The sequence below is a fragment of the Magnolia sinica genome, chromosome 7 (genome assembly GCF_029962835.1).
Source record: "Magnolia sinica isolate HGM2019 chromosome 7, MsV1, whole genome shotgun sequence".
Taxonomy (NCBI): Eukaryota; Viridiplantae; Streptophyta; class Magnoliopsida; order Magnoliales; family Magnoliaceae; genus Magnolia; species Magnolia sinica.
In genome coordinates, this window is record NC_080579.1 from 53,566,041 (window position 1) to 53,578,717 (window position 12,677).

The window sequence follows — 12,677 nt, forward strand, 5'->3', positions numbered from 1 at the left end:
CACCCCTTAGCCATTCTATCCATCCACCAAAGAGAAGAGAGCAATAAGAGTGAGGTCCAGCCTAGGTCAGCCCAATTTAGCCTCAAAAACCTTAGCCACCTGACCCACCCAAGCCTCAATGTAAGCCTCTCAATCCAATCCTTGCGACAATACCGTCCATCCAACCATCCAACTTTCAATCAACTTCATTTATCTCAACATTAGCATCGTGCAAACATCCATCCATAGTATTGCACCTTTAACATTACAAACCTAATTGACTCGAGTGTATGCTCTATGGCTTGTCGATATAATCGGATCCTACCCATTAGAAACTTTGGTCGATTAGTTTATGCACAACAAGTGGGAGAGTCAAGGCAGGTTCATCCAGCTTAGACTACAGCATGTCATAGACATTGCATCTAACACCCTATCACACAACATTATGTACATAATTTCATTTCTTTGCACATATAGCACTCAACACTCGATCAGTTCAAACATATGCTTTGCGACTTGCCCAGTTAATCGGATCTTGTCCATCCAAAACTTAGGCTGGTTGGTTACCGCTTTGGCAAGTGAGAGAGTCAGGGCAGATTTATCCAGTATAGGCTACAACTTGTCATAAGCATTGCATTTAATATGGCATTACACTCACCTTGCATCATTAGTGTGCAAAAACTAATCGTAATTATCAATAGTTTATGAGATCTCATGAAATAGGGATCATACATTTGTATGGAAAGCATAAGTGCCTAGCCCTTTTCCCTCTCTATAATTGTGGTTCCTTGCACAGAATCTTCACCCATAGATTAAGGAGTCATTTTAGGATAGGGAGTCCTCGGATTATCTATTTAACATTTCTACATGGTCTAGTCAACCATGGAATCAGATTAATTAACTACTAGTGACTTCAATCAAACATGACCTCTTCACAACTGCACCTAAAACACCAACGTGCCTCACGTGAGCATGATCTGCTCTAGAGTCCAACGTCCACTAAATAATGACTCCATTGGGGAGATGCTACCTCCACTAGTCGTAACCCAACTTAAAAAATGGGATCTCTTGAATTCTTAGCAGTCAATAGTACTTATGCACTCACCTCTACATTCAACATTCCTTTTAATCCCAAAATTTCTAAAAACATAAAAGATAACATCTTAAAGGCTTGAAAAATAACAAAAACCATTGTGCTCTTCGGGCTAGACGTCCTTAAAAAAAACCTCTCCTTTCATAGCATAATCTGAACTCGATCTCAAATAGCTATGGCCAATCATGAGGAGGAAGTCCATCCCTTCCCAACATTCGACCTGATGGAAGCTCAGCCTGCACAATTGCAACAAGTAGAAGTCATGCTGATTACCTGCATCCAAGAATTGGCACAATGAATGAAAGCCATGCTAGAAATGTTCTTACAACTCATGCAACCATAAGCCACCTCAAGTAGCAACCAAGTTAGCTCAACTTAACAACAACAAGCACCAACTCTAATTTTCTTTCCAGTATCCAGTTTAATTCAAGCACAATCATCGAATTCCGCACAGGATTCCCAACATTAGCTAGCATAGCCCTCGACCACGGGGCACTTCTTTCATACCCTCCCGCAACTAGGAGTCAATTTCAAAATAATCACGTGGTTGGAATTTTCAGTCAATTTCCAGCCAATCCTACAGCCAGGATTTCTAATCAATTTTCAGCAATAGTAGCTTCCCCGGTCGGAATCCAAGGGCAAGCACTGGCAGATGCCCAACATAGGATTCAATGTCAATCCCAATTCAATCAATGGACAGTGGCGAATACCCACAAAGGGGTCACTTCCCAATATCTTAGCCTCCTTTACCAGGAGTGCTTTCAATTTCCTACAACCGGGAACACAATCGCCTTCCAATAAGCTCCCCCTAATAGGAGCCATAGGATCGAAGAAGTCGACCACTATACCAAAGAAGCAAAACAAGCCTTGTTGTGAGAGACACTGCTCTCTTAAACGAGCCAAACAAAAATAGAGGAGTTACGGGAGCAGTTCCAAGTCATGCAAAGCCAGCTTCAGTGACAACAAGGGGTAGATCTCCCCTCAACAAAGTTTAGGGACCTATGTCCCTTCTCAGATGCATGGGTGCCTCACAATTTTAAAGTACCCAAGTTTAAGAGATATGATGGCAGTGGTTGCCCTATGACCCATCTCAAGGCTTTCTGAAGAGAGCTAAATGAAGTGGTAGGGAATGATGGAGCCCTTATCCACACGTTCAAAAAATCTATGAAGGGTGATGCTTTAGATTGGTACATGTCTCTAGATTGCTACCGAGTCAAGACTTGGGGACAACTTTCCCAGGCATTTGTCGACAGATTTGCATACAACCTCACTATGGCACCCAAAAGAGCATATTTGGTACCCCTCAAGCAAAGGAGTGATGAAACGTTTTCAGCATACATAGGATGCTAGCGAGCTATGGCTGCCCAAATGCGAACCTTAATTGCCATCTATGATCATCCACTTGGTAAACCCGAGTATTTCTGGGTACTTGATCTTGTACCCTTACATGAACTTCACTCTACTCATTTGTGCCAGGAAGCAAGTAAAAGCAGGAATACGGGCGGGGACGATCTCCCTGTGTCCTCGTCGGGCTGCCTTGGTCAAATAAAACAAGGTTGAGGGAAGACCACGAGATACAGGAGTGGGAACGGAAATGGTTTTGCCTAGCGCCCGACTGAAGTAAACAACATCATCGCATCTACTCAGGGAAACGAGTATGCTTCCCAACAGGGACTCCGACGACATCAACAATACCAGCCTTAAAGCACCAACCGAGATATCGACCGTGCCCACCTTCACCGCAACAAGTTCCAGAACCACCACCGCAACCACAGCCACAACAGTAGCAATAATGCAGGGAAAATGCGCAATACCCCTATCAAAATAGGTAGATGGCAAGGGAACCCGAGAACTTCACCCTACTCACATAGACGTACAATCATATAATGGCGACATTGGTGCATAAGCAATTTTTTTCACCCTTACAACCTAGGCCACCTCCGAATCCTTTGCCTCCTAACTACAGTGAAGATGATACTGCATGTACTACCAAAGTTGTGATCATACCACAAATCTTCTCATTAAAGCATGTGGTCTAAGACCTAATTGATAGCCGAAATATCATGATCTCAGCCCCCGGAGCGGCTCATGCTACTCCTGTTAACATTCTTTAAGATCCCTTGCCACAACATCAAGCAGGCATTAGCTCATCAGGCAACCCTGCCATCAATTGCATTAAAGAAGAATGCGTTGACCGCTTCTTCTCTCCAATATAGTTCATCCATAACATCTCATACAATTGTACTGATGCGCCTTTAGTCGCACCAACGACATCCTTCGGTTCCACCGAGTCCACCTAAAGATACCTTCGCGTCACACCCCGAAATCCGGCACCTGGGTATATTTAACACCGATTCCGTACACGCAAGCATGACTTATGTTTTGTATGTTTATATTTCATATTCCACACATATATTGACAAAATAACTTCATTCATAAAATATAACAATCCAAAAATTTAATAATTAAACATTTATTTAAAGAAAAATGTCCATGTTCCGACTATTCAAGATTATCATCAAACACATGTCATCGTAATGTTGTCATACTAAATGTTCATTACACTTATTTAGGGAATGGTGAAGAAACAAAAATAAATAAAAGAAAATCTCTTTAAGCTCCTCCATGTGATCCCGATCCTGAAATTTTAAAATCCCAATAGGGTAAGCTGCGAAGCCTAGTGAGTAATCTCAACATAGGTTTCAAAATAATCTCATGTAATATGAATAAAACTGTATAAAAATACAATACATATTTGGGCAAACACAACAAATGAGGAGATTTAATAAACAAAATGTTTTAATGTAAATTCAAAGAAAAATGGATGAATGAAATCAACATATATTATACTCCATAATAACATATGCGGTTTATTCTTTTTAGCACCAGGGCCATTTTACACCAGTTGGCCAACACCCACGCTAATACAACACCTAGCCTGGCAATGGGAACCTTTTGCATGATATGCTCACCCATCCAAAGGGCACTTGGTGAGGGACCCATTTGTACGTTAGCTAGTCAAACTACTACCCTACCGAACCTGGCAGTGGGAACCTTTTGCAATCCTGACATGCTCACCCACTCAAAGGGTACGGTAGATGTTCCAAAAGGTACCAGTTGGGTTTCTGGGACTTTCAACCCAAGGGTCTTTATCGCCCCACTTATTTACACTTTAGGGATTTTCAACCTAGAGGACTTGATCCCCTCACCTATTTTCTGGTGTTTCATAACTATTTTAATGATGTATGATTTTAATATTGCATAAATCAAATATTTCTAAATATCTTCAATGACTACTATTCTTCAGTCAATCCATAATACTTGATGTACATGATTTAATAAACTAAAAATAAAATTTTCAATCAATGTAAATTGTATGTAGATAATTAAAATTTTATATAAAAATAAAATAAACATTCAACATAATATATTAGATCATGGTTAAAATACAATGTAAAAAATAAACATGCAACGTGATTTATTAAATCTTGATTAAAAAGATAAGCATGCAACATGATTTATACGATTTAAGATCTATATAAAAAATATATATAAACTTAAGATTTTGCAATAGCTTTTAACAAAACAAAATCTAAATGCAAATAAATGATTTTTTTTAAAGATGGGATTAACAATAAGACTATAAAACTTCAATAAAATCATATTAAAGCAATGACAACAAAAATAATAATTTAAACAACATTTTAAGAAGCAGGGAAAGTAATTACATCAAATTAAAAAGTACATCCAAGATGGCAATTTTGCATTATAAGTACAATTGAATTAATAAATAAAATGAATTAAATTAAATTATATAGAGTTTTCATAAATATCAAGTGAGAGAAAAACTCACTTTTTCTTAAAAAAGTATTTTCTTTTCTTTTTTTCTTCTTTTCTTCCTCTCTCTTCCTTTTTCTCTCTCCTCTTTTCTTTCTTCCTTTTTCTCTCTCCTCTTTTCTTTCTTCCTTTTTCTCTCTCTTTTCTCTCCCTCTTTCCAATGTAAATGAATAGCAACTTTCCTTCTTTTTTCTCTCTCTCTCTCCTCACTTTTCTCACATCACACCACACTCCACCCTCACATTACAATTTCTTTTCTATCTCTCATACCTCCCTTTTATACCCTCTTCATTCCCATATTTAACACGTGTAAGAGAGAGTGGCTCTTACAACTCTCTTACCGTTTCTCTTTCTTCTTCTTTATTGGTCTGTTTAAAACATGTGTTGCACGTTCTCTGGTTTACACGCACCACATGTTGTACGTTTCACATGTGCTATGTGTGTCACGTGTATGGACATCAGGTGCATGTGATGTATGTGGTGCATGTGTGCCACACGTATAAGAGGTGTGTATGAAATAGGTGTTCATGGTGGGAAATGTAGTGTGCATGTGCACCATGTATCTCATGTGTGCCACATGTATGTGCATGAATGAAATTGTTATACACGGTGTCCAATATTAAGCTATGGTTGTGATGATATAGATTGATAGATGGATCAATAGATGGACAGATGGATGTATGGATAGATGGATGGATGGATAAATGTATGGTTGGATTCATTAGTTAATAAACATTTGGATTGGATATGTCCAAATCAATGGTTGAGATTGAACCAATTGATCTTGTAGATCGACGATCATATCGGACTAATTGGGTATATCGATCAATGGTTAAAATTGGAGGGTCAAGATTTATTTGGGTTATTACACTTTGGCTGCAATCGAATTTCATATAAGTCGAAAGTCTCTATCTCCCTTAACTCACATTGAACTCTCCTTTTAGTCGGACCGAACATAGATTTAGTTAGACCTAAGTGTCGAGCCGAATTAATTTTGAAAATTATTATTTCTTGCTGGACTGTTCTGTGCGCATTCTGTTAGACCGAACCAACCTTAGGTGGGATCAAACAGTCTATTAATTATGTTGATGCACTTTGTGATTATTCAGTCTTTTCTTCATCCTTTGTCCTTGATTTTCTTAAATATTTGGCATGTGAATTCTTCAATAATATCCTCCAAATCTTAAATTCTTCTTTGATCATTCTTTTGAATTTTAATTCCTCCTTTTAAGCACGATTTCATCTTTAGTCCAAAATCACATCGCAAGTAGAAAACATATATAATTAAATCAAATTAACACTTAAATACCAGAAAAGCTAAAGAAGATAAATATGCAATATTTAGGCGGTAGGTGAGATTGCAAGTCCTTGTTAGCTGGCGGCCCCTTAGGTATCACCAGTACCTCCGATGATCCTCAAACTTTGGTCAGGAATCAATCGAGACTGTCTAGAATCATCCTTAGACATCAGATATTGAAGAATAAAGCTCGAAGTGGGTTTGTTAAGGGAAAAGGCCTGACCATTGATAAATCGTGCAATCCGTGATCTGGCCCGTTAAAAGCATAATCTAAGCCATTAAAAACCTCCATGAGAAATTGTGTGGATTATCTACCATGAAGTGTATGGAAGCTTGACGAAGCTTAGAATTATGGCTAAGCCTTAAGGGGGTTGAATAAGACCACTTTAAAATTTCTTACTTACTTAAAATAATTTACCAATTTAAATTAAGAAGGCAAATAACACTTACTCTTCCAAGCCAAGTGGATCCAATCACATAGACTACAAATGATGCAATAATAAGTAACTAGTCTATAGAGATAGTGAGCTTGTGTATGTTAACAAGTTAAGAGCCTAGTATACAATCTAATTCAAGCATTCATATGATCTAACTAATCAAACACATAAGCGTGAATAGAATTGTGCTTAAATGACAATCATAAACATAAGCATATATAGTGGTTCAGTCTCCTAACTCCATTCTCAGTAGACGCACTCTCCTTGAGAGTACCGGTATTTCACTGTCTTAAGAGTTTTTAATAGGTTCACCCTTAACCTTTACAATGGTTTTCCCTAAGCTAACCACTAGCTTACACGTACGCTCCTGTGTCAGAGGAACACATCTTCACCTGTGTCAGTGGCTCCCACAAGAGACTCTAGTTGGTTTTCTATCGGCTAACCAACAACCACTGGTGATCCTAATCCAAGGCCCTATGTACACTTCTGTCGAAGGCTCCTCATGGAGACTAATACGTACATACCCATGTCCCATGTATTCAGCCCTACACAAGAGCCTAGATCCTATACAGTAACCTATTCGAGTTTGGGTCATAAACTCTATACTCAATTCTATACAAAGAAAGAGTATGTGGACTCTATAATTGATAGCCTTCTCAAATTAAGCCCCTTTTGTAGCGCCTTCTTGAGATGCTTGATCGATGTTCTCTTGTGCTTCAATCAGCTTCTTAATTGTTCCCCCGATCGTTGATGCTAACGCTTCAGCTCTTACGACCAACTGGCTTGTATATGATACCCCGATGAGGTGACTAAGGTGGTGAGATGATGGTGAAATCTTCTACAACTAATGTATAATTAATTTCTAAAGAGGATTCACCTAGATGGGTCTTTTAGAGGATTTAGACAAAGATATATTTATAAGCATAGTGTCTAATCTCTAAAAAGTAGTGGAGATCAAGTTCATATTTATCATGGAGGTTGGAATCCTCATTAAAATGGTAAAGGTCAAGAAGATGACTTAGATTTCATTGGTTTAAAGGCTTAAGATGAGTGATATGAGTGGGGAATCACCTAGGCCTCTATTGCACCAAAAACCCATCTGAATGCCCTTCATATAGATTTCAAATTGCAACGGCTATAAAGCGGGCAGAAAATGACATCCTGGATCGTTCGACTGAGGGCCGTCGATCGATCGAACTCTGTCGAATTAGGCCACAAAATTTACCAGACAGTTTTAGCTAGGTTCGATCGATCGAGTTTCATTAGAAAGTCATCGAGATAGGTAAGAGATCTCCTTGTATAGTTTTGGCTATGATTGATCAATCGAGCTCTACTTCGATCAATTGACCCAATCGATTGAGCTTCGATCAACTCTCCTATAAGTCTGTAGCTATTGGGTAGTTTGATTTACAACAGCCTTGAGCCTCTATTAGACTTTTTATCATGTTTTAAATGAACTCATAAGGTTGAGGGATGATGAATTAGAGGTTTTCCTATTAGGAACGGTCATCTAAAGGATATATTGTTTTGGGTCTAAGGTGTTAATACGCTTATTTATGCACCTTATTTCTCAATCACGTGAGTTTGGGTGTTAGAGAGTCGATTGAGCCCTTGAAAGCTGAAGACCGAAGACACATGAAGATTGGAGCATCAAGGAAGTGAATAATAGGCATACGAGATGCCTTGGTGACCTTAACCTTGACTCAAAACAACCCTTAACATTTAGATAATCCCTAGCTTAATAGGTAAACCTTATTTGATTATCCATTAGCTTTAGAAGCCCCATTTGAACATGCATAGATAAGTTATAGAGGTCCCGAGATACTGTTAAACTAAATTACCTAAAAATAATAGACTCATAAGTGTCATCGAGTGATCCTTGATCGATTAAACATGACCCAAATCGTCCAACTAGCTTTTGAAAAAATGTTGGAATTATGGTGATCGATTGATGCATCACCCAATCGATTGAAGAGGAGTTTGATCAATCGATGGCTCGGATCGATCTATCAAACTAATCATTTTTTGCCCATTTTTTTACTGTTGGAACTTGGTTCCTTTATAAAGGGCATATGAACCTTTGGCATTTAGAGAGTTTTTCGTGCAAATAGATTATAAGTATTTTTTACTCATACCACACATCCTATACCTTAGTCAAAGAGTTTCATGCAATATTCTTGTGATTCATCACTTTAATGAGCATTATATGCTCCTATTTCAAGATGTGAATGAACTGTTACCTTTCTATAGATTAAACACTATACCTATAGTCAAATCCTTGTTTAAACTCTTTAGAGACCTTTTTAGGTGAATTCCCTATGAATTACAACATTCCCATATGTTGGAGGAGATTCACCCAACCTCCCTTGCCTTGGTCAGTTCATTGGCACATCATTTGTAATGCAAATGATTATAACAGCTGAAGCATCAACATCAACATTTAGGGGAGTAATTGAGGAGCGAATTCAAGCATGGAGATCTTTGAAGAAGTGACTCAAGTGCAACGCTACAAAAGGGACTCAATTTTTCAAGTTGTTAATTGTACGAGTTAACATACTCTTTCCTAAGATTGAGTAAGTGTTCACTCCCCAAGTTTAGGGTTGTGATGTAGTAATAAACTCAGTAAGACCGAGGTCGAATCCCAAGGGACTGAAACCTGTACGTTATTTGAAACCAGGTAGAATTAGAACTAGATTAAGATGAAATCCAAATCAGGTGGATTTAAGGAATAATGATGAAATAGTAAACTAAAATATGTACAATTCAAAGGTAGAAAACTAGGGATTCAGAGGATCCACTTGTAGATATCAGGGGAGTCTATGCTTGATTTATGAACTTAACTGGACTTTGAGTCCCATCTTCATCCAGTTGGAAGATATATCACAAAAATTGAATTTGAACTGTTGTTGATCTAGTTTTCAAGAGATAAGACAGATGTAAATTAGAATAGATTCCATCATAAAACCATGCCCATGAGACAAAGCAAACAACAGAATTAATCCAATCCACAGCCAATCTGAGTGATGTATGAATGTTAGGAAGGGTTCCGTCATCTAACCATGTCCAAGGGGCGATGGTGAACAGCAAGGTTTCCTAACTGCATAACCACAATAATGAAAAGGAAATACTCAAAGCCATCGTAGATCTATTGTAATTTCAGTCACAACAAATCATTAAAAACTAAAGGTATTCCTAAAAATCAAACCAAGATCAACATCAGTTTAGTAATGAATCAAAGCCATAGAGTCTTCCCATCATGCCACAAGCTTCACCTCTTAGCCCTAGCTAAGAGGTTTAGTCAGCCATGAATGGGCTAGAACTTGAACAAAAACAAAACAGTAAAATAGAAATAACCTCCAACTCCTCTACTCTCTCTTCTCCTTTTGATGCACGGCCGACCAAACCCAGCCGTAAATCCCCCCATCACTTCTTTCTCTCTCCTTCTTATAAGCAGCCGAGGTCGGCTGGGAAGCTCTGAAACTTCATGCTGAAGTTTTCCTTACGCAGCAGCAAGTAGTTCAGGAAATTCATAATTTGTGTAGTTTGCGCAGAACCTGTTTCGGCAGCCAAGAAAACAACACTTATACTCCCACTTTCTAATCTTTCTCTTCAAAGAAACAATGTCCCTTGGGGAATTTTTGGATGATCTACACGATGGATGGTTTAGATCATCCATCTAATTCAAGATAGTGGCCCACAGGATTCTGGAACATCCAGAACTCGCGGACGTGCGAAAACAGGGCCCTCGGACTGACGCTGGACGTTGGTGGGGCCCACTTCCTAGTGTTTCTAGTCAAATCCAGTCCGTTCATTGGATTTCTCACGGAGAATCAGTGGGGAATGGTGAAATTGGAATGATTTTGGCGTGGCCCACAAGTCCTTCTAATCAGTCGTCCATCTTGCTTTTGAACGGTTGGGAACCAATCCCTGCTTGTATTTTACAATTCCGTCACCTAAGTCTTGGTGATATGGGCTGTGTAATTCTGATGGACGGTCCGGATCAGATCATTGCAGCATGGTGGTGGGCCAGAATCATGCGTAACCTCTGTTCGCAGGCGAAAAATACGGCAGTTGCCGTTTTTGAAATAGGCTCGGTTAGTACGTGTTTTGACTGCGTTATTGGTCTAGCGCAACGCAAGTGAACGTGCTCTGTGTGCACGCCAATCACATAAAGTGGATCCCTTGATGTTTTTATAAAATCCACACCGACTATCTGCTTATCCATCTCATTTTAATCGTTGAACCCAAACTTGAAGCAGATCCAAACATCAGGTGGGCCTTAAATTGTTGATGTGTGGGCTGATATATCCGTTGGGCCACTTTCACAAGGATACAGCGGTTGAAATTTGACTTGTGTGGTTCATTTATGGTCCTCATGCCCTGTATGGAGTTTCGAGATGAATGGATGGTGGGAATCCTGTGATCTTGCATTCTGGCTGACTTTCAGGCCACTTGAGCTTTAGTTTCTTGATTTTCTCGGATCTCTGGCATGTAATTTCTTCGATCTTGGTCCCCTGGAGTCCGTCCCTTGCCTTGGTGATTTCTGAGCGTAAAATTCATGCTTTTAGCATCCTTTTGCAATCCAAGCTCCTAAATTCACCTTGCAATAAAAACACGATTAAATTAGGACGTTTAAACAGTACCATATTCGTAAATCCAGGCAATAAGTGGGGTCTGATATGCAATATTTGACCCTTAACAGTAAGAGTTTGTGACCCAAACTCGCGTAGGTCCTTATGTAGGACTGTATCACCACCAACATGAGTGTATATGTGACAAGTCCTTGTTTAGGCCAATGATATGAGTGTATAAGTGGTAAGTTCTTATGTAGGCCACCGAAATGGGTGTGTACGTGGTAAGTGTCACGCCCCGAACTCGGAAACCGGGCTCACAAAATTCCCGATCGCCGAATCCGGCGCCGACAGCCTCCGTAGAACCCCATTTTCGGGTCCCGGCACCCATTCACCAGGTTCCGATCCTGGGATACTACAAGGAGGATTTCAAGTCATCAGTCTGATTCATAATGAGCATAACAAAAGCATAACCCACAAACAATAACCACAAGAACACCACCACAAAATCCACTATGATCAAAAACTTTTTGAGTACAATGCGACTGAAAGAAAATAAAATACAATGTAACAAAAGAAACAAAACTCCAGAAGCTCGGCTGCACGCTCCAACTATAGCGAGACTATGGCTGCGACTGCGTCCTGGCGTCACCTGCACGCATCAATCGTGCATAAGCTTATAGAAAGCTTAGAGGGTGGTGTAAGTGTGTGTGCAATGTAAGTATGCTCAGAATGCAAGGTCAGAGGAATGCGGAATCATGGTGATGAGCACATGAATGCAAACAGCCGTACCAAGGCTATGCGGTGCAAGATATGAATGCTATCGGCCATAACACAGCCATGCGATGCGAGATGCAACTCAAGCATGCTAATCCTCATCATGTATCAGTACAGTTCTCATTCTGGATAATCACCGGGGTTCAATACACTCCAAATGGCACTGTCGCTCTCCTAGCCGCACACCCAAGTGAGCGTAAGAAACCTCACTATCCGCCCGACCAATAGTCCGCCAATACCTATCCGGCATGTCGATAGCGGACCCATTCGCGAGTGGTCAAACTCGGCCTAGTATTGCCCCTACCCTCGGGCGAGTAAGGCCACACTCCTTTCCAACCGACCACGACACGGTGGGAGACGCGGCCTCCGGTATTCGGCCCTCATGCGCTCGTATATCCACTCGGTCTCGGCGTTGGAGTCATCCTCTGGTACCATCGGGTTTAGGGATTTTCACCTGGGGACATCTATGGCGCCCCGATACTTAGTAACAATATTTCCGGTCTCCAATCCTGCCATCCACGATGTATCTGTGGAGGCTATGGCTCTGATGTCGCTAAGGCATACAGTAACTACAATCACATAAATGCAAGTGCATAAATCATACTATCAGTCATGCAACAACCCTGTATATACCATGCACTTATATGAGGCAACTCCGCCTATCAGGGAGCCCATAAACAGTCTAT